Here is a 24,368-nt window from a genome sequence, read left to right as displayed (position 1 = left end):
AACCAGCCACCATCATAGTAACTGTGTGTTAGTGTAAGTGTGCGTGCTCACACGTTTCTGTCTGTTCTGCAATCATTGCAATCATTACCTAGTTTCCTTTCCTAGCCTCAAGCACAATCAGTAATGGCAGTCTTTCATTTCGACAAGTTGTCATTCTTTTTTTCCCGACCCCTTTCCTTCAAAGGCGGTCCGACTTTGGTTTCATAATACCTCAGAGGTTCCTGTCAGTCATGCGGCTGACAGCGGGTAGATGTTGCACGTCAACATGAAGTTAAGCTGTAAGAATTGTGTTAATGAATGAACATTATCCACCTCTAAAAGGCTCTGAGAACAACTGAAAGGGCACGTGTGCCCCCTTAAAAAGGACCCTACTCATATTTTCAGTGGCTTTATAATGCAACATGAGATGAGGAGATGATTTTGACTTGAGGCAATGAATGCCCTGAAAGTGGTTATGAAGGAATTATTTCTCAAAATCGTTGGCAAGTTAAGTTATGTCAGCCTTTCGAGCCATCTTCTTTTATCTTCATAATTCTTCTGAACACAATTCAATGTCTTCCTTCCATTATTGAATCCCTCATTCCATCGTGGGCTCCAAATTTCAGCAGGTCTCCTCAGGCTTATTTTCCACTCCAATCCTATTTCACAAAGACGCTGCCTCACAAACGCTCAATATTTGTCAACATACAGTATCCCAAATGCAAAATGCGTTTTGCCACATTTACCTGTCGTTCCTCAGCACTCTGAATTCATTATCTGTAAATCTGGGCAACGGGAAGCATTTTCTTCTTAATCTAAACTCACGGAAGAGATGGAAGACGTCCATTGAGCCTCGGGGCCAAATGATGGGCCCAGTGGACGACGTTCGTTTAGACGCTTGAAAGAGTTTGACCTCCAGATGGAGGGCTATTTTAATCAGGTCTCCTAATATTTGGTTGTATAGATCATAAATGTGACAAGCGTTGCACTTTGTATGGCCTTGTAGAATATTCACTGTCAAGAGAGATAGATTTGTAGCCTAATCTTGTGCCAGTCTTTATATTATAAATTACACTGTATGTGAGAAGTATTGCTTTAGTTGAAGAAGTATGTTATTTATATTCATCATTATTTTCTATTTGCTGGGGGAAATTTTAAAAATGTAAATCCTTTTGATGGGGAATACACTTTATGATCCAAAAAGAGTCCACTGCAGGAGCCAAATTAATCATTGTTATATTCAGTTCACCCTGAAATAGCTTCATCTAACTATAAAGTGGCCTTTTTCAACTGGGTTTCATCCAGCACGGTTGAATTTTCCAATTTATTTTTTAACTTATCATTTATTTTGCCAACCACCCTTTTTGTTTTAGCATTTGAAAGCATTGTCTGCCATGGCATCAAAGCAATCAGGTGAAAACACATTGCTTGTACCATGGGTACTTCTGATCACAAATCCCATCTCAAGTCAGCGATATGCTATAACGTCGTTTGAATCCATGAAAAAGCACCTTGCACTCAAGTGAGAAATTGGCTATGAGTCATTATGCACAACACCAAATGCCTTGGCATTTTCTGTCCATGCCTAACAATCATCTCCCTCTCCTCTGTCTATTTGCAATTAATGATTGAATTTCAGACTCCCAAAAATCCCATTTCTGCTTTGTGTATGTATCCCCAACACACACAGCTGCTACCAGGACACACGGCAGCATGCACAGCAAAGCTTATCTCCCGCCTTTAGATGGGGGCCTATGGAAACAGTCTTGATTATTTCCCCCCCTTCTCCAAAGCACCGCTGTGTGCTTTGGGATTAGAGGCTTTCTGTGGCGGCTGCACGTGCACACTCACTGGCTGCAGGCGAGAGAGAGAGACAGGAGGGAGAGAGAGAGAGAGAGAGAGAGAGAGAGAGAGAGAGAGAGAGAGAGAGAGAGAGAGAGAGAGAGAGAGAGAGAGAGAGAGAGAGAGAGAGAGAGAGAGAGAGAGAGAGAGAGAGAGAGAGAGAGAGAGAGAGAGAGAGAGAGAGAGAGAGAGAGAGAGAGAGAGAGAGAGAGAGAGAGAGAGAGAGAGAGCGCGACTTCTTCTGCTCGATAAAACCCCATTTTCCTCCCTCTCTTCTCGCTCAGTGTTCAGCACACCGACCACCCTCCTCCCCCCCCCCGCCATGCTCCCTCCCCATGCCCGACACACTAGCCAGTCCTGGGAGTATTACATCACCCTGATGTAATGTCTAACCAATCACAACAAGGCAGCGTTAAACCTTCCAGGATTATGGAAGTCCGTAGCTCAGACTGGGTAATGAGAGAGGGAGAGAGTAAGAGAGCTAAAAAGATATTTTCAAGAATACCCACTGGATCAAATTTACCCATATTCCCTGTTATTTTCGAAGAACAGAAACAAAAATATCCACTGTCAAGGTGCCCTCCTGACTTGAGAATTGGAGGAATTTAAATGTGCACCCGCAGTGATCTTTGAAAAACAGCCAGATAATGACTGACAGGATTGTGCATGATTATCCATCGTATGCCATTGGGCATGTTTGTTACATATGTTAATGTATTCAGACACACTGTAATGGATACATATATGTAACGTGATGTTGATAGTAGTGATGCCAGTGCAGACCATTGACCTGTGTTTGTAAGGAGCAGATGAGCATTCTCAGGGTCGATTGTGTTTTTAAATGCAACATGATAGCCGTATAATTTACTTTCGCTGATATGAATTTAATAAAAAGAACCTGAACACCTCATATTGCACATGAAGTCGCGGGCTGTCGTCAAACTGTGATTACTCTTGAGTAGCATGCACGTAAATGACTTACAAAATAATGCCTCAAGTGTCTGATTAGGTTAGTTGTTCCAAATGTTTCCAGCATCTTGCTTCACGGCTTACGTTGGGCTTGATGCCATTAATGTCTTCTTCATGCACTGGTGACGTGTTGTGGTATCCAGACATCTATCGTTTGCAGGAGCCCATTTACTTTGTTCCCTATAGTATTTTTTTCTGTTCCAATTTTTTGTCTCCATCCGATTCACAAAAACTTTTTGACAGTTTTTTAAATGTATTAATTTTTAAGAATACCTCGCAGCACGTTCACAACGCGTCCCTTCAGTGAGGAGCAGAGTTAAAGCAGCCAATTACCTTGTCCTAAAATATATGCGTGTCTACTTGTGGATGGCAGGGTTGGAAGGCGGTCTCTGGCGTCCTCTGAGCCATGTCTGCCTCTTAGCTCACTTCTTTGTTGTCCTCGGTCTCTATGGATGATGAAGAGTGTCTATCTATGTGATTGGCATTGTATTCCTTCTTTTTTTTTTTTCTTCCTTAACACACACGCACTAGACACCTCCACGCCCTCCGCCTCCAAGCATCCCCTCCATTTCACCACTCAGACACACACACACACACACCCACACACACACACACACACACACAGGCTCATACTTACTTACACCCTGCAGGCACAGACAACATCAGACAGTGTAGCAGCAATGCCATCAGCTTGCAGCTTGCCATTTGCTGTGTTGCGCATGGTGTATGACTGCCACGCCATTACACTGAGTGTGTGGCACACTGCAGCGCCGGAGGGGTGAAGCTCTCACGTCTGTGTGGTGAATATGTGAAGCTGCAATTGGAACACTACAGGGAAATTACTGCATTGTGTCGGACGGCACGGGGAATGCTCAGTTCTGCCAGGAAAGTCTCGCCCTGGGAGTGATGAAGCACTGATGGGGTAGCAGTAAGCAGAGAAAGGCTCACTTCCACAATCAATGTACCATACCACCCATACTCATGTGCACTTAGGTTGTTTCACAGCGCGGCGGTAAAATTGCAGCTGTTTTCAGTGTTTCCACTGCTCCTTGTGTACTGCACGTAAGCGGAAGGTTCACGCCAGAGTCGTCCAGGTGAGACGCTTTTGATCGGTATCATGGGGCCTTACACTTTCCAATTTTCTGAACCCATTCCAAAGTCAAACGCATACGTAGCAGTTTTTTCCCGGGGCTGACACAGGGTTTCATATTTAGCCTTGTGCGTGTGTGTGTGTGTGTAAATGTGAGAGCACAACGGAGGTAATTCAAACACTCTCATTCTTAAAGCCCCGTGTGCATGCGTGTGTGTGTGTGTGTATGTGTGCGTTTATGTATGAGAGAGAGAGAGATCTGGTAGCGTCAGTGGTGTCATGTTTGCTTTCGCCTCAGGTCCCAGCCGGGGGGGGGGGGGGGGGGCGGACATTGAGAAAACTGCGGCTAGTTTACGTGACACACTCGTGACTTGTCCCCTCCTCCTGGGAGCATCCACAACTGGCTTTTTTTGTTTGGATTTCTCATTTGAAACCCTGCTAAATTCAGGGCAGGCCAGAGGAAACCGGCCACATTCCTCTCCGCTACAGTTACCTCTTACTCGCTCATTCACTCCCTTGTTCTCGCTTTTCGTTCTCATTTTCTATTTTCTCTTCACTTTCAGATCAAATGACATCCTCCCCCCCACACACACTACTCCTCCCAACCCCCTTGTCTCATTCCCTCCTCTCGTAAGCACACCGCCCCATCGGCGCTGCAATATATGCAACTTTGGATTGCAAAACAGGTAGAAAAATGAGAGTTCTGTAGCGCAGGCGTCTCATTAGAAATATATATTCAAGTCATTCCGAGCGCAGCTTTCAAATTGCACATACAGAGATGGGGAGGAGGGAGAAATAGGGAGAGACAGACAGAAAGAAAAAGAGAGGAAAGATTAATGTAAATCTCAAAATAAGGAAGGCATTAATATTTCATTAGTGCCTCTTTTTTCTCTCTGAGTGACAGAGGAGAGGAGATAGTGGCTGATTTAATGATTTTAGAGTCTCTTCTTTTCATTCCCTCGCTCTCTCTCTCTCTCTCTCCCTCCAATGTCGCTGCCTCCCCCAGTTTCCCAGTCAGCAGATGGGCTTAGCCTCATTTTTTTTATTTTTTTTTATGAATTCCTCGCAGACCCAGCTGCACATAATTACAGTCAATTCTGCCTTATCTCTCAAATTAAAAAGATTAGATTATTTGTGAAAGAAATGTATGCAGCTCTTCTGAACTGATAGTGGGCACTAGACTACATAGCCAGGTTTTATTCATTATATCCCCTCCCCCCTCAAACCCTTCACACACAAACAACCACACACTTTAACCCACAGTGTGAAGATACTATGCCGCTGTGCATTATTATCTTCAAAACACGCTCTGTTTTGAAAGAATATCCGAATCATGTTTTAACATTTTTTCTTCAGAAACCCGATATCCTTTGCATAAGTGCTGTTTGTATCCAAGCACATACAGTCAGCTATGAATCAGCAGCGAAGATAACCAACTTTTAGCCTTTTTAGGGGTATTGTAGATTGCATCTTACTCAGATAACCAATGTGTTGTGGTACACTGTTCAGCACAGCTATGTGCTTTTTGTACAGCACACAGCATATTTTTTCCTGCATTGTTTAGCAACAATCATAAAGCACAAGGCATAACTATACGTCATCCTATATGCCTATCATTGTCCTAGAATGTGTATCTTACAGTATGATTTAAAGATTAAAGGTAGAAACAAAAATGAAACCATACAACATTACTAGAAGGTAAAGTATAATTGAGCTCTTAATAAAATGTTGAATGAAATAGGCTGGGATGAGGAACAAGGCATCCATTTGTATAACTATTGATCCTCTGCAGTGATGCTGTTTGATTAGTCTGCTTCGCCTTCCAGCAGAAACAGTCTTTGCTGAGTAGAAATGCAATATAATCCAGATTTCCCTGGAGCCGCCCCAGGGATTAGTTTACTCACTCGCACCCCCAGCAATACCAATTGATTGGCTGATTGAGAGCAGATTCATTCCAGGTCATGTACTGTATTCAGCCCACAAGCCGTGGAAATGTTCCTTAAATTTGCATAGATTTGTCTGGCTCTGCTGGTATTGATTCATGGTTGATGTTTTCTGCGAGATGCACATCTCATTTTGTGTTGCATCTTTCACCTTGAATCCCTCTGGAAGTAAGCTGTTGTGGCCAGCTCCGTTCCTTGACCAGCATGTAGCATTAGCAGGAACGCATCAGCTACACGTTGTTGTGTCTCTCATACAATAGTTGAGGTTAGAAACCAACACCTGATATACCTGGAATGGTTTGTTTTGAAAATGGAACAAACTTGTACTTAGTGACATTGTTGGAATTTCAGTTTGCGATCATCAAGGCGGTGGAGAAACGTGTTGCTCAATAGTAATATGGTATATTTCACTCCGTTTACATGGCATTTGGCACACAGTTATCCAACGGAACTTGAGAATGCGTCGTAATCAAGATGGAGACACCGCCATCACAATAAGTGGAGAGAGACACTTGGCGCCAATCAGATCTTCCCGGTGATTAGCTGACCAGCAGAACAACGGGTGCTTCAGCTCATTCCTTTTATTCTAATTAAATAGTGGATGTGAGGAGGTCACATTTTAGTAGAATCATGATATCCGGATGAAGTGCCTCATTGTAAAAAATAAAGCGAGGCAAGAATACTTCATATAAACCCAGTTTCAAAGGTTCATATCTCACTTAGAGGCCTATAGCAGCTGATGTGTCTCGGCATGATGGAACCTTCTATCAGAAACAAGAAAACCTTTCCCTTGAGTACTCTGTGACTAGAGATGGTCTGACTGACGGGTCTTATGGTTTAGGATGCTTCAGGCGACGCCTCTGTCACCCTCAATCACAGCTTGTGATTGGACAAAGACTCTAAAGCGGAGTAAAAACACATTTTAATCCTTCAAATACAAATCCCTATCGATCAGCACCGCTACGCAGCGATTAGACCGCTGTCTAAGTGCTCTTATGTTTGATCGAACTCTTTGATGGTTGTGTGTTGGGGCATTGATGATTAGGCCTGTGTTGCTTTCGGGGTGTCTTTTATTTAATGTTTATTACAGTGTTTAGCTATGCTGGAGACATTGTTTTGTTATTGATCATTAGTCGCTTTCAGGAGGGAAGGCATTATCAATAGAGGTGACTTCTACGTTTAAACTGTCACTGGAAAGGATAATGAAACAAGCTATTTGATGTGTTTGGGAACACTCGTCGGCGTTGTAGATACAGCTTATCAAGGATTGGTATATTTCAAAATGACACCTTTTATTCCACTCTAACGTAGCCGTTACGTGATGACTATAATGTGGACGTTTCCAGTGCACATGATAATAATGCTAATAAATAATAATAATCGTTTCTGTAATGTTGCACATAAAACCTGAGCTGTATGTGTACGGAGCAATGAGTTCAAAGATTTCAGATGGACAGATTTGACCCTCCGTAGTTTCATCAAAGCCGTAGAGGACAAGGACGGGATTTCGTACATGCACGAAGGTTAGCTAAGACTTCATTAATGCTCTGCTGTGTTTGGACCGAGCAGATCTTCATGTGGAGTTAGGACAGATTTCATGGAACAGCGGGTACACATTACCTGTGTGTGTGTGGGTGTGTGTGTGCGTGTGTGTGTGTGTGTGTGTGCGCGCGTGTGTAAGCTAGATGTGTTTTCAACTTAAATGCCAAGTGAAGTGAAGTCCTCTCAACGTGGCCTCTGTGTTCCATGGAAGCAGACAGAACTCTGCATGTCTATCGACCCTTATTCCCCCCCCCCCCCCCCCCCCCCTCCGGACCTTCATTCAGCCCCTCGCGCTCACAAAAACAAACGCTCCGCATGCCCTGTGCTGTCTGCCTTTACCTTAAGAGATGTGCTCGGCCACAAGATTTCACAGTTAGCTCCCTCAGAGGGAAACGTATCTTTGATTATGAAGAAATCAAAGGAATGAACACATCCCCCGATTGGGAGGAAACAGGCCGAATGGAGCACTTCATTTTCTTTGGTCAAGCGGCATGTTTGCGTTATCTCGGAGCCAATAGGTTGTTGTGATGGTGACAGTCAAACAAAAGCTATTATAAACACCGGGGAAAGATACGCACAACATTTACGGAGCACAAATGACGTGCTTCGCCTTATCTGTGATAGAGAGAGAGAGAGAGAATTGACATTTGCGAAGGAGACAACGGTATTGGTGCTTCAAATCCTCAACTCAAAGAATAAAGAAGCTGTTATAGGTAACCAAAAATTGTACAGCTATAAAAATTCGTAACTAAAGTAAATAAACAACACTACAGCTTTCGAGCTTATCTGTGTTGTTAATGAAATTCCAGAAAGCATTCTTCACACTGCATATTCTCAAAAGCCGGCTTTTCAACAATATGAGTCCCATTCGTCTCCCTCGACAAAGGGCCGCTATGCTATTTGGACAGAGGCTCTCATCACATTCCCATGAATTATGGGAAGTGAAGTAAATAGAAAAGTATTTTAATCTAATGTTTATTTCCGTTAATGAAATGTTCCCATTATCTTGTCCCCTAATGATCCATAAGTTAATGTCTCAAATGGAACTATGTATCTGTTCAATTTCCCCTCTCTGCCTTTCTCCCCATTTCTCTTATCTAAAATTGTGCTGTAAATTTGGCACTGCGGATGATTATGCTTATCGCCTTGCCCGTAGACCTCATTTTAAAATTTTGTGGCATGATTAGCCCATTTATCTATATAATTGGATTGGAGTGTGGGCTTAAGTGTGAAAGCTTCTGATTTAAAGGACCAAGAGAAATAAATACGAGAAAATATGGCCAACACAATTGTGTCTTAGATTAATACCATTTGCATACAATCAATAGTTCCACCCTTGACATTCTTTCGGAGTCTAATCAAGTTATTTTTGCCTACGAGATCATTTGAGAATAAAACAACCTCGGGCATGGTGTAAAACAGACAACATAGAATTTACTATGCTGGGGATTAGTGTCATGAGACCATGGAGATTTGCACAGGCAAAATGTGAACACTGCAACACAATGCACGACAATAGTTCCCGGCATGGTGTAATTCATGCAAACATCCCAAGGCTATTTATACCACTCCGCTACAATCTAATTGTGTCCAATATATAATCCAACTAAGAGTTACAGTGGCACAGGTTCAAGTCCTGTCTGACATGAATATTTAAGACGCGCGGCGTACAGGACAAGTTTGACAATTTGTGTGCGCCGCTGTTCTCACTGACCGACACACTGAGGATGCAGCAGAGCAAGCGGCATTATGTCGGGTTTATTTGTGTGTTAGAGTTGAGAAAACGTGTGGTTAAACAACAAAAACAAAACAGTAAATCCCATCTTTTGGGTTGTATTTGTGTGTGTTGTTTGAGTGGTGGGAGACCTCTTCACCCCGTTAGGGAGCGCCCTGAGAAGCACAAAGCGATGTACTCAGCTCGTGTGGAGCACAAACACACACATGCATATGTGCACATTTTCGCTCCCGTACTGTTTTTTCGGAACCCAAAGTAAAGGAATTTCATTACCCCTTACAAAATTGATTGGGTAATGTTTCTCTCAAATCAATGGGGCCTCGCTCAGTTTACTAATTGGATTACTTGTTGTTGCTTGAGGATGTCCAAATACCAAGGTAATGTGAATTGTTTATGAAATGATTACCTTGAAAGTAGAGGCTGATGTCAGTGAGTAATGCATCCATATTTATTCATCTCCTTGCCCTCACAAAACACTCACCAAGCTGATATAGGTGGAGCTAGTGCTAGTTGTGAATGCCAGTAACGGGATAGTAATAGCTTTAATGCTAATCATTAATAAAGCTGTCCTCGTGGAGGCTTCTACGAGGACATGCCTAGTGTTTATTAATCAGGGAATAATAAGTAATCCGGAACATTAATGGAAATGGATGAGACTAATGGATGACGCCTTCTCTCTCCCACACTTAAGCCCGAGACTTCATTACTGACAGGCAGATTAGTGGGAAAGAAAAAGAGCATAACAGACTCCACCTGTGAACGTGAACCTCTTTCTCTGCCTCCTGTGACAACATGATGGAACACTGTCAAGCTCATTTGTTCCTCAATGGACTGTGTGTAATTACCAGTTCCCTCTCGGAGGGGGAATTGAATAGTCTTCAAATGATCTGGCTAGGTAGGCTTTTTTAATGCCCCCAGTCTTATGACACTTCTTCCCCAATGCCCTCACAGCCTCAGACGCTACGCTGGATGGTTTTGTTTTATCTTATCCGCAATGCAGTCTCACAGGTTCTTTCTTTTTCATACACCCCCCCCCCCCCCAGACCATGAGATGTCCTTCCTTCATACAGGAGCATATACAAACATCTCCTGGTTGATAATCTGGATCTGTTGTAGATGGGGAGGGGGGGGAGGGGGGGTCTCCATAATGAATCCCAAACTGTTCAGATTGGCTATTGCTATCACATCAAACAAAGGGTTAAGCACTTAGTGAGTGACATGACAATTCAAAGTTCCCCCTGCTGCACTTAAACATGCTCTGTGAAAGTGATAAGAGCGTCTGATCATGCATCCCAGCATTCTATATCAGTCGGTCTATAATGGATCCCCCCAATGACTCTTTGTGGCTGCATTATTTAGATGGAATAAAACGCCGGAAGGAAGGGAGGAAGGAAGCTGGGATTCAGTGTTTCGTCAACCAGGGAGTGGATCGTCTAAAAGTTGACTGGAGCCTGTAACGATGACTGCCGCTGCATTTGTACACTACCTCGTGGGTTAATGGGGTGAAAGACATCAAGGCTATGTGTCTTTGTGGCTATGGATATGTGTCGTCACCATGAGTGCGGCATTAGTGAAGAGGTGACATTAAAGACACAGCTGTCTGGCTATTTGTAAGGTAAAGACATCTGTGTGTCACAGGGAAAGGGAGGTTTCCTTTTGCAAAACGTTTCGATACACCCGATATCTCACTAAACAATTCAGCTAATTGTGTATTGAGCTGCAACTAAGAATTATATAACTCTTGATAGTCAGTTAGTTCTTTACATTGCTGGTTTTGTCCGACCAATCATCCAGCACTCGTTATATATCGGTATAACTGTATTATATATGAGTCGGAAGAGAAATGAAAATGTTTCATGACTTGCACCATTTTTTCATTATTGGGAAAAGCTTTTGTCTTATTGAATAGTTAACCAATGCTTTCTGCACTGGCGGCGGCTTGGCTGTTTACATAAGTAAACCTTAGGAAGGAGGGCTTTTTTTTTTTTTTTTTGAACATCCGGACCGAGCACACATGACACGAGTGGTTAGCTTTGTTTTTGCCTTTGAGCTGCAGCGACAGCGGAGGCCTGTGTACGGCCTGCGAGTATGACACACCACAGCTTCACCTGATGTGACACACACACACACACACACACACACACAGCAGAGGTGACGTCCTACGTTTCTGTGTCCTTCAAATCGCTGGGAACTCATGACAACATTGTAAAACAAACCACAAGATGCTGTGCAGCGTTTTTTTTTTTTTTCCGGTTGAAAAACAAATAAATAAAAAGAAGACGATGCTGAAATCACACGACAGAGTGTCAGTGAGCTGATGTGATTGTGCCCAAACTGAAGACAAACCCCAGACCAGGAAATTTCAGTCTGAACGTATGGACCTAATTTCTCTGTCAGCCGAGCATGGGCAACAGGGCTCAGACTGAGGGATCTCGAAGCCGTGTGAAAAATGCCACTGATCATCACGCTCAAGCATTTCTTTCCCGTTTCTGTCACGGCTGTCGCCCGGGAGCAAAAACAGAGCCCAGAAGTCTCCATCATCAGCCCGAGACCCCGGGGACAGGCGAAATCACATTATATCTGCTGTCACACAAAGTCACTGTCAAGGTGTGGTGAGGAGCGCGCACGGCAGCTCTGGTGTGATGCCGGAGACCCAGAAATACCTCCGACGCCTCGTCGCACCCCCCGGCTAGAAGCGAGCTACAATCCTAACAAGTGAGACACGTTTCACAGTGATTTAAGGGAGAGAAACTCCGCTTTCTTCTCGTTTGTACTTACAAAATCCCTGTGTCTTAAAATCCTCTGTGCAGGGGTGATGGTGGAATGCAAAGAGTTCAACAGAGAGGATATGCAATTTAGTTAACCTTGTGTTCACTTCAGGCACTTCATCAGAATTTGATAAAGAGGGTTTCATTTTAACACTGGCTCGCCCCCTCCAGGTTTTCTAATAAGAGGAACTGCCTATCAAACCTGTGCCACGGATGATGAAACCGCGGTGCAATGCTGAGCGGAGAGGTGTAGAGCGGAGCGGTGTGTATCAGCGCACACACAAGCGGGCACACTCTCTCTCTCTCTCTCTCTCTCGCACGCACACTCACACGTACACACATTCTGCTCTGCTGACCATGTTGTGTTGATGGACTTCCAGAGGGAGGGAACGCTGCCGCCCAATGTGAAACAAAAAAAAAAGAAGAGAAAAACTGGGATTGTGTTGCCATGCAGGGGATGGAATTAAACACACACACACACATACTAACGCACGAAGCTCAGGAGGAATGTGGTGTCACTTCACTCATTCAGCCATGTCTGTGAATCAATTTATCACTCTTTTTTTTTTTTTTCAGTCACTTCATGCCGCCTTATGTGTAATCTCTGTTCAGTTGGTGTGTATTCGAATAATGCTTTCTATTTTTTCTGTGTGCTGCAAGAGAGAGAGAGAGAAAATAGAACTGTTGATGGGTGACTGTGGTGAAAACTGAAGACTATCCAGTAGTTAAGATGAGTTTGTCGTTTTTTTTAAGGCCCTTCAGGGATCGTGTCTCCTAAACCTTTCATAGTTCGGTGTTTTCTCAATGTGAGGCATTTTTTTAAATACCAAAGTCTTTGATTCTCTGGAGAGAACCGCGACACAGTAACTTGCCACGGCGCGCTTATGCTGTATCTGCGCCCGCCATCTGTATTCCCAGGAAACTTAAGAGAGCACACGCTTTGTTATTCATGATCACTCTAAGTTTCCATGGGTTATTTGCCTTTCTCGTCCAATTTATGTGTTCAAGATGTTAGTCATTCAGCACGGCGCGCTGGTTATGGATGTTAATGACAGATCGGTTTGGATTGTTATTCAGTACATTAACATCCAACAGTGACTGGCGGCTCGACACGCCCCGGACCTCTGGCTCTCTCCAGCTCCCGCGGCAGCGCCAGAGCCCACCCCTCCAGCCCACCTTGCACTCCCCTCACCACCAGAGTGGAATCAGCAAAAACAGACCCCCCCCTCAATCCCTCCGAGAGGCCAACTCTATTTCATGTCGAGAATAGCAAATGGGCCGTGCATGGTGAAAAAAGTTTTGGTATGCGCTTTTTCTTCCCCTTTTTAAAGAACTAGGTTACAGAGACGCACCAACGAGGTTCGTCTTAAGCGGTTCGCCGCAGCTGGCGATGAGCACAAGCCGCGCGTGGTTTTTGTTTAGCACATCATAAAGCACGCGGGCGGGTTTTCAAATGTCTAATAGGGAATGCATACCCATTAACTAGGAAGAAACAATGTGTGTTTCCGTGCATTTGTTCTGCTTGGGTTCCTGGAAATGCATTTACATGCTGAAATATTATTAGAGCCAGAACATACAAACAGTAATTGTAAGGTGATAGATTATCACCTGGGATAAAGAAGATGTAGCTTATTTGCTGTGTGTTTAAAATGAGACTGCATAGCATTATCCATCTAAGTTAAGTTAATTTCATCAGAGACCACCATGCTTTTACGTACTCTTTAGTCTCTCTTGTAAAAACATGTATGTATTGCATCTTTGCAATAGAGTGACATTTGTAAAATTGAGGATAGACAGAGCACTGCTGGGTGTGTACTAGTAAATGGCACCGTGGAGACATTAAGCTGTGCATGTGATGTTTTTTTCATCTTTTATGAAATGGATGAGGCTGATTAGCAGCTGTTCATTATGACCTGGATGGTGGAGTGAGATCACTCGCAGGTCTGGCCTCATCTCCCCTCATGTTTCCTCAAATTAAATGGATCCCGTGTAGCTCAAAGCTGGGCCTTGGTCTTCATCTGATGAAATGGTTCATCTGTTATGAGAAATTGTGCGGTGTGTGTGTGTGTGTTCGGATGGGATGGCCTGAACAAAGGGGAAAGGGAGGGAAGAGTAGGCAAATGGATCAATACACCCCACTTCAACATGGACCCACGGACGGAACAAGTGAGGGATTCAAGTGATGGGATCAAATGATGGATTGCTGGTTGAAACATCTACGCAAGTTTCAACACCCAGGACCCGGAAACCTCTGGGTTCCTCAGAGGCAGATGTTGTACCAAGTGACTGCTCTGTTTGTGGGTGACCAGTAACTGAAGGGACGAAACAAAGAAAAGGAAAATGAAAGGGAAGAGAGGAGTGATCAGGTACTTCCTGAATGAGTTGTGGTTTTCATTTTCGGACAAACCAGCTTCATCGGTCATTTTCACACTGCATGTACAGCGTTGTCTCTCCTTTTACTCCCTGATGTTGCAAATCCTATTTTGAAAATAAAGTTTTGGTTTTGAGATTCTCCTGTTTCACACTTTTCTGAAGCTCTGATTCTTTAACTCACACAAAATGGTGAACAATTGATATTTCCTCACACCCCTAACATGAAATCATCCTATTGCCATAATATAGCATTATTCATCTTTCATTATTCATATTTTAGTGGTGTTCATTTAGTCACTCTATTCGGATTCAATGTTTAAAAGAATTACAATTTTATGTCAATTTATTTTTGCTAGTAATCTGCTTTCGACTGTGAAATCCGAGTCTCAATCTCAAAGTCTTTCTCTGTTGTGCACAGTTACCATGAATACAATTGAGGTTAGTTGAATCAGCACCTTTTATGTGTTCACACATCACTCTGCTCTGTAATAATACAGCCGACTAACCCTCAAAACATCCAGTCATCATGTCCAAACTCAGCCGTGAATCATGCTGAAGCTTGGTTTAGCCTGAAAGAAGACGCCAAAACATAGAACTATGTAGTTATAACATTCCGATATTTAACTGCTGACAATTCACTTATTCCAAGTGCAACCAAAAACATTATCGACTGAAAGTGACACACCATTACATCCACAGCCTTTTATAATAGTGAGTTAGCTCACCTTTTTCTAAATGAGTTCTTATTCACTGCAGAGAATAATGTATTGTGTCCTACTAATGTTTTTCTAGGCTTACTTTTCTCTCTTTTAAGTATGTATAGCATCTTCTCTCGCTGTCTCTTTCAAACACACACATGCAGAAAATTCCAAAATTAGCTAACCCATAATGATCGGGCACTGGGAACTAGGGGTCCAGGAGAGATCTGGATTGCACTCCATTAGCACTGAACCGAGAGAACACACAGCACGGCTCTCACCTGCTCGCTTTGAGACCTCCCAAATAGGCCCACATCTCCAATTCCCTGATAAACATGCACACACACACACACACACACACACAGACACACACACTCCCAGGCAGGCAAACGCACACATACGCTAACCCTCAACTCTAACCCGACTAAGCTAAGAGGATGTGTTGTGCATCTATAAACACAAATTTCCCTCTGCAGAGAATAAACAGATACACATGGTAATTTCAATGCCTGCCACCGGGTGTAGCTTTGCATGTTATGTTCCACTGCAATCCTCTCAATCATAACATTCAGGCCACAGATTAAGTGTTTTTAGTCAAATGGAGAGCAAACTAAATTGGATTTGTCTTGAGTGGTTCAGTTGCTTTGGTAATGTGTGGTGCATCAATGAAAGTCATGGAGGCATCACTACGTGCAACTCGGTGCTGTTGCCATTACAGAGTGAGTGAGAAGAGAGAGACACACAGTAGGGTATGAGATGCATCGCAAGAAGACCAGACATCTGTGTGGCGTGTTATGCACAATTGTAACAACCGAATCAAGCAGCAGGCCAAGTGAAGGAGGGGTAGTGGTCTTCTGGGAGAGCCGGTCATTTGCATGGCATTCAGTGGAAAGGCAACATGACAGCTAGCTGCTCCACAACATGCTTTCAGACTACAGAACGTGCATAAAAACCTCCATATTAACGGCGTTCAAACTTTTGTTTCTTGTTGCTACAGAGTGCTGCTTTTGTTTTCTTGTACTTAAGACTTAAAGTGGTTGTTGTGCATCTATCAGAAGACAGGATGCAGTGAACCACAGCTAGATTTAAGGAGAATTCCTTTGCCAGCATAACAAGCGGTAGAATACCGCAACATCAACATAATAGCACATATAAGGTAGATATTTCAAAAATAGAGAACATTTATTTTTCTTTGGTGTGTTTTTGGCCCGTTTGGATCATTCTTAATAGGTTTGTCCCTACAGGCACCTCCTTTCCATGGTCTCTTTTGATCTATTATTTACATTGAAAATTCAATGCCGGCATCTTTCAATTGTGATCTGCAACCCTTAAGTTAAACATTGGCTTTAAACGACACATTAGTTCTTCTTTAATTGTTTCTGCGTACAGTTCATCAGGTATGCAATTCCATCAAAATGGTTACTTTGAGCCTTTGCACAACCCACAAGGCCACTGTGATAGGTTTAACACCATCATTTCAAGACAAGCTCTGTAAAGGACTATTAAATAATGAATAAATCACTGTATGGTTCGTGCATTCACACCATGTTAATGGCAATCCCAGTCTCATTCCCCATCACCTCCACAGGGCTTCTCACCAGGCTGTTGGCAATGATAAAAACAAGAGCATCACTCATCCCCCTCATCTCAAGTTCATCATCTCCCATGCTTTGAATGAATCCGCCGTCACGAGGAGCATGGAACTCCATTTTGTAGAGTTATTCAATTAACTAATGAGAAACGTTGTCGTTGATAACTGATCGAGGATCTTCATTAAAGCATGACCCAACAGCGCCGTTACTCCCTCTCCAACCGCTCCCTGGAAACTGATCTTTACACGTCAAGGCGCAGTCGCAGTGGCGTATTGGCTTCCCACGTGTCTCATCAAGAATTTTCATCCCGAAGCAAGATCAAATTGGAGGATTGTGATTGATGTCCTGGAGCAAAGAACAATCAAGGATCCTTGATTTGTTACAATGCTCAGTAAAGCAGTTTTAAAAGGGTCCTTAATGATGTATACCTCTTTTGTTTTGCATTTTTATTTGATATTCATGAAGTGTCCAAGCCCACTTACTTGACATGCGTCTCCATGGTGATAAATTATTGAGCGCTCTTTTGAGTGAGGCAGTTGAAAAGCAACTCAATTAATAATGGAGAAGTCTGTGTACTCTTATAATTGTGTTATTTTCCCTGGAAAGTTGTGTGCACCAGTTTTCAATCATGCTTTTGTTGGGTAGCTTTTCTGGACACTGGCCAGCACTTAGGAGCATGTTCTTTAAAAGCGACCATTTGTTATGACTGTCAGACATGATGAAGACTTATCAGGTTGTTCCTGTCTAAGTTTATCACTGTGATTGTATAAACTAACGCACTTTGCTCTAACAGATTTGGTTTGGGATCTCAGTGGAATGTGAATGCCTTTCACTCATCTCTTTGGATGTGCTTATATCCCACACAAAAGGATGGAAAATTCTTTCTTCTCGCTGTTCAGAAATTCTGGTCTTTTCTTCCGGACAAAGATTACCCCCCTCCGATCATATATGCCAACCCTTGCCCTATTGTGACGGTAAGCCCTAATGTTAAACCCTTGGAATCATTCGGTTGCAGAGAGACGACTTTGGATCACAATAATGGAGGAGCTGAGCCACACCACCATGAAATACGGGCACTTCCTCCACCAAGGACTGTAGGGCTGTTTTTTCGGCAGAGTAGCCTCAGTGCTGGTTCTGTGAGAGGATTGGAGAGGACATGTGTAATATGTGTGAAAGGATGTCCTGTTGAGTGAGAGCCAGCCTCATCTGTGCCAGCTCCCCACACACTCCCTCTCTCCCAATTTCTGCCACCATGTTCCTTCTTCTCTCACTTTCTCTCTGACGTCTTTCTGTCCAACTCGTATCCTTCCTTTCGGGTTTTTCTTCTTTTTTTTACACACAGACAAATAAAATAAAACACACTCTATGCCCAATGTCTCACTCAAGTTCAAACACACACACACACCCAATCTGTTTCCATGCTTCTCTCGTTCTCTCCATCTTTTCATCCATTTTTCTCCCCCCCCCCCCCCTCATCCTCAGTCAATTATACAGATGTCTAATGCTTTCTCCCTGCTGCAGGGAGCGGACAGAGCATCTATCATCCTCGGGGGGGTACGGTGCTTTGCTCTGCAGCAGAACGCTCGTTCCTCTGGGCTGGAAGGACGCCAGTCGACTGGGGAACAAACCTTGGCCCTCGGCCCGGCAGCAGGCTTCCACAGCTCCCTCCCCTCACCACCAGATCTGGGCCACTTCCATGTGGGCCAACAGCAGGCAGCTTTTTTTGCTGGTATCTAATCTTTTGTTTGCTCTTGCAAGTGCGCTGTCGATGAGCAGGGGAGGGATGATGGGGGGGGGGGGGGGGAACAAACCGGTTTCCAAGATACCAGCAGAGCCTCTGTGGCCTTAAGGTGATGTTTGCCAATCACTTTTTTGGGGATTGAAGACATACAGGTCCTCAAGTACAGTGGTGGTGTGGATGCTTTACACTTGCTTGCCATGATTCTAAAATATTTTAACCCTGTCCTTTTAGTGAGTTGGGGTTTTCTATAACAATAACCAAGCAGGTCAGCAACCAAAGGCGTAACCATGGTTTAGACATTCGGTGAATGAATAAATACCCTTCCCCATCATTTGTTTTTGTCCATTTCATTGCCTACAATTCTATATTTATACAAGAACATTTTGAACATAGTTTCGAGGAATACATTGACCATTTGAATTCACATCTAAAGGAATAAAAGGAGAACATATATTTTTTGCTGTGTATTGGGGGGGGGGCTCGACCCCCCCAAAGAATGCGTGGTTACGCCCTTGGCAACAACTACCTCTGTCACTCCACTGCAAACAAGCTGAGGTAGAGCTTAACTGTCGGGGGAGTTTAAGCCAGATAATAAGAGACTGGAAAGCTTGTTCTTTGCTGAAAAATAGAAATACAGCAGACAAGCAAAATGTGAATACATTCAATCACAACCTAATGTCTGAGCTATGTTACAGGAGGTAAATAGAGGTGAGGGAGTGTTCATTATGAAAACAGACTCGATATTCATCACTTTGCAGGTGCATTTCGGCCTCTCTTGGCCATTTTTGCAGACAAGCATCGAGAGTTTTGGGGGTAAGATTCAAAAGGAAGATGTCTTTAGTCAAAACACTGTTGGCCTTGAGGGCCTGTAATGCTTTACCTCGATTTTTTTGTTGTTGCAATTGTACATCTTACCTGCAGGAAAAACGTATTAACAAATAAATAATGCAGTATTAAAAACAGCTTTGTGGGATGTATTAATCTTTAAAACGTATCATGTTCACGTCCATTAGCAAATTTGCAAAACACTGCACCATGTTAACTTAAATGAAATGTCCCGTCATTAGAACAGTATAGACAGTATAACGGCTGCTATCTAAGTATTGTACAGCTCTGATATACTGAGTACTCCACATTCCAAAATGTCAAAGGTTAACAAGTGAAACTGGATGCTGCGCCTGTGTCTGTGTGGGTGAACACAGGAGCATGTAATCAATACACATAGAGCGTTACCACAGCCTGTTGGAAACATTCCCGCCTTAGGGTGAGTAAGAAAGCAAAACTTCACAGTGTGAAGGTGGAGAAGGGGCTGTGTGGTCGATAGTGGTGGTGGTTGTGGTGGTGGTGGTGGAGAGAGAGGGGGCTGCAGGGGGGGGATACAACCCTGGAATGAGAGTGAAATAATGATCCTGGTATCCCTGCAGTTCAGGTGCACCATAACCTCTGCCCACATGTGCTCGGCCTCTGTGTGTGTGCTCACAGGTACTGCGACAGCACTGAAAGAGCAGGGGGGTTGGGGGTGGAGGGGGTTGGAGGCGGGTGGAGGGGGCAATTCCCAGCTGTCAGTCTGACCTGCGGCTTGGCCGCTCGTACTTCTGCCTGACCGGCTGTAAAATTAGGAGCAAACAAGGCGCTCTTTAAAAACAAGGGCTTGCATCCAGCGACATGTCTCTCATGGGGTAAATAATTCATATTAACTCACAGAAGCACAAAAAAAAAGAATATGCCCAGGGCTCTGAAGAACCAATGATGTGCCAGATGAGGAGGGGCTAAAGTGCACATTCTGAATCCTATGTTGGTGTGTTGGTATAAGCAGATCATTACGTTAAAACCAGTCCTATAAGTAAACAGTAATGGATTTCCCGTGTTGTGTTCTTTATTCTCTTTCTTTTGTCCTTTGTGATTGGTTAGAAAACTGGTCACTGAGCTTGGGGTGACTCTATTATTCAATCACGTGAAAAAATCGCTTTTTTTCACAGCAGTGTGCTTTTTCAATCTCGTTCTAACAGATGCCGTGGGCTTTGCAGAAAGAAAAGCACCTCTTATTTTCCCTCCGAAGGACAAACTCAGAGTAATAGTAGACAGAGGGAAAACGTTGATCTCACGACAATCCCTCCTTGCGTGTAACACAGCTTTACTACATGAAAATGGATGAGATTTGAATCAGCACAATGTGTGGGGAACAATTGCAGTAAGGTGGCGGGGCTTTGGGAAGTCTAAAAGTGACTCGTACGAAAAAACAGACAATACATTCTCGCCATTTGTTCTGGTTAGAGGACGTGAGTAAGTGTTACGCTTTGCAAATGCTACATGTAGAAGGACCCCAGTAAAATAGGTCAATAGATTGTGTGTGCGAGTCTAATCTCTGATCAGATGGTGTTCTCATCCAGGGCTATTAATGTGCTGATCCACTAATTGGGGGGATCTTGCTCTCTTAATGCAATGGCCTTCTAAATGTGTCCGTCCCAGTAATTTAATAATGGCCATTTCATGCTACTCTGACTTTTCAAACAGCTTGCTCGGGGCAGCCACAGGGACTGGTTATTGATCGAATCTCCAAGTCGGCTGGGCTATGCTGTGGGTGAGAGAGGGTGATCAGCCTGCTTCCCAGAGTTCAGATGCAGACACCCCCCCCCCCCCCTTCCCCCTCCCTCCCTTTTTCTCGACAAGCTTCTCATAAACATACAAACACGGTGCAAGAGCATCCTCATTAGTTTGCTGATTCCACGGAGATCTTCTCCACCTGGTGTGATCAATGGAGCACAGATCAACACTTGAAAATACAACTAAATAAAGTCCAGTCGCAAAATTCTGAAGCGAAGACATTGGACCTGTATCGAGGCTCTTTTATTCCCCTACCTGCATGTGTATCTCTGTGCCTGGTCACCCGGGCCCGATGCCTGTGTCTGCAGCAGTAATGAGGAGAAGGCCGAGGAGGAGAGATAAGGGGAAGAGTGATGGGGGTCACGCCGCTGCGCTGCTGGCAGCCCTTACGGACCTCACACCCCTCCCCTCCTCCGCCCAACCCCCACCCTGCTCAGACAGGCTGTCCGGGACACCGTTTGTTTGCACAAGGTGATAAATAATTTGGCCTGAGCTGACATGGATTAATGTGGGCCTTAGCCCCCTCTTCCTCCCTCTGCATTCGGTCACAGAGATGTTTGGCCCCTCGAGCTGGCTCTCCCTCATTGCTGAAAATGCATAAATTCTTATCAGCTTTCTAAAAGCAAGAAGCGACCCTGCCGTTACTGAGAGGCTATCGTGGAACTCAAGGATCGGTTCGTACATTTCAGGCGGTGCCCTGGACACGTTCCCCTCGAGGCATTTACAAGAACTCGAACAGAGTTTTGTTGCTCCCAATGTGCACTTTGAAATGTTTTCTTCACCAATTAGGAACACGCGCTTGCAATACTTAGTTTGGAGTTTCTTCAACAGCAGAGGAGGTAATTGAAATGTAACACAATACTTTATGAGGAACCCACAAAAGGGAATGGTGATTAATGCTATGAACATAAAGTAGGGCTTTGGAATATTCAGCATTTTATTGTTGTTATATGCAGCCAGAGTCGTCCAATATCGTCCTGCCAACAACACACAATTGACCATGATAACCAATCACAACACGAGAGTTTGATTAATCCTTGGATGCCATGGATGACAGGAACCCAGAGACAGTGGGACTGAGAGTTGTGTGGTGACTGCTAATCAGAGATCCCTAATTGGAAGCACTTGAAATAATTGAACTGTGCACTGAAGGCCACGGGGAGATTGTTTTTCATGCAGTAAATTTTGCTCATTCGGCCTCGTTTGCAAGAAGTTATTTCTTACTTTGGGCAGAAATGACAAATGGTTCACACAGTAATAGACCAACAAACTCATCCCCAGAACAACCTTTCTAACACCATTCAGCAAAATAAAAGCTGCTTTCTGCTCTTTTCTCCATTTTCTTCTCTTAACTGTGATGTTTCTTTTCAAACTACATTATTAGAGGCTCTTTAAAATATCTAAGATGTTTCTGGTTTCAATAATTAAACAGTGTACAGCTAAGGGCTCTCGTTATAACTCTTAATGTGCATGCCCTATGGCCTTTATCTTTGATCTTTCACGCTTCTCAGTGCTTTTGCATAATTTGAACTATAACGAGAAACACTTGAGCTGCCATATCCTTCCTCCCTCTCGCTCCCTCTCTCCCTCTCGTACATTAAAGAGAAATGTTTCACTGTTTAGCTGTTGCAGATGTTAGGTGCAGTGAGCTCATGTATGATGCACAATCGTGGACTGAAGCGCTGACTCCGCGTGTCCGTAAATGGTCACATTTGCATGGTTGAGTGGGGAGGTGGCGGTGGCTCTTGTTGGGGGCTCCTGGGTTTCAATGCGCGCAGTGTGCCTTGGTCCTGCAGAGCTCCATTATCTTTAGTCCATGTATGCCTGCAGGCAAGGGTCATAGCCCCCCCCCTCCCCCCTCCAAAACCTCCCGACACCATGAAACGCTGTTTACCACACAGCATGGCTACCACTGGAGGCAGAGACATATAACGGTCTATATACTCTATATAACTCTGTTCCATTGGTTGTTAGACCTGGCGATTCCATTGGTTCAGACAAAGACAGTCTTTTCATTGGATTTTGAATTATTTTAGAAGATAATGTATAAAATACATGTTTAGACTACTTTTATGTTTCGATCAGCACAACCTTTCAATACTTAAGTAGGGTATTTACTGATACATTCTTTATAGCAAAATCAAAAATGTGCTCTTAAGCTCTTAAGCTGCACTAACCACGTCACTCATTTCTGTTATATTACAGAGAAAATATTTTTTAAAACCCATTGACCTCGAGAGAAGGGAAGAAAAAGGGCAGGAATGCTAAGACTTAGTTGGGTTTTAAGACTAACTCCTGCAGCACTTTATGAAGGTCCTTGAACAACGTCACAGCAGCCAGTTGCACGTACATGAAGCGGTTGTTGATGGCACCTACGGTATCTTTAAAAAAATAAATAAATTACCCCAGCAACTGTAAATTATCACCGAGAGTCTTTTCAACCTTCAGAGAGGTAATAAGAAATGATTTGGTTTATATAACCCATAACATGCTTCACACTTTGGGATCAAATGAAAAACATGTTGAAATATAATCCAAGCCATAGAAAATGATGAAGCAGACTGCATTAAAATGATCATATAATTGAGTACACAAAGCCAGGTAATTGGCACATTTATATTCTTTTATATATAATTCTAATTTATTGCCTTTATTACTTTTATTACTCTCTAGGGAGCCGTGTGTGTTTACAATTTGAGTAACTGTGTAAACAGACATGGCTAAATTAGTGTAGTAATTTGTACAACGTGTTTTGCTGTTTAATACGCAAGGAACATGGCATTTCTTTCTCATATATCAGGTGTTGTTTTGAAGCAATAGCCACCGTGCCTTATGACATCATTGTTAGCTTCCAAGATTAGGCACACTGTAATTAACATTAAGTAGCCCCCCCTCCCGGGGCTTTACCTTTTTCCTTTCCCCAGCCTCTGTCTGCCTCCGTCTGTATCTCTGTGTCCTTCTTTCTCCATCTCTTTCAGCCTCTGTATATTGACTACTAACTGGCTGTAGCCCTGAACAGCAGGCCCACACAGACCAAAGCACCAGAAATGCTGGATTAGTCTGTTGAATTATTCAAAGCCGAATTCCCCATTGAAATGTGTAAAAGGTCCCTTGCTGGGTTTAAAAACACAGAGTACAGTTGAAGCTGACAACAAAAGGTTCAACTTCAAATAAAAAGCCCTCATCACTTTCCCTAATTTGCATAGCAAGTTATTCATTTTTGCATTAGACTTTTGTTCTGACTTTGTGGCAATTCTTTTTAATCATGTTTAAAAGCACTGATTTTCTGGGGGTCCTCTGTTGTTGACTGGTTTGACGCACAAAGCAAAAGAATTAAGACCACGGGGCGCTTAGAAAAGTCTATTTTTGTTCATGTTTCCTTCATGTTTCTAACAAGATGCTGATGGTGAAATCTTGTTAAAGTAAATGTTGTCGGCCTTGCCATGTTTCATAGGGTGATGTAACACTGAGCCAATATTTCTCAAATAATTC

Source organism: Pungitius pungitius, chromosome 14 (genome assembly GCF_949316345.1).
Source record: "Pungitius pungitius chromosome 14, fPunPun2.1, whole genome shotgun sequence".
In the NCBI taxonomy this organism is placed as follows: Eukaryota; Metazoa; Chordata; class Actinopteri; order Perciformes; family Gasterosteidae; genus Pungitius; species Pungitius pungitius.
The sequence above is the reverse complement of the archived record's forward strand: the minus strand, read 5'-3'. Positions refer to the sequence as shown.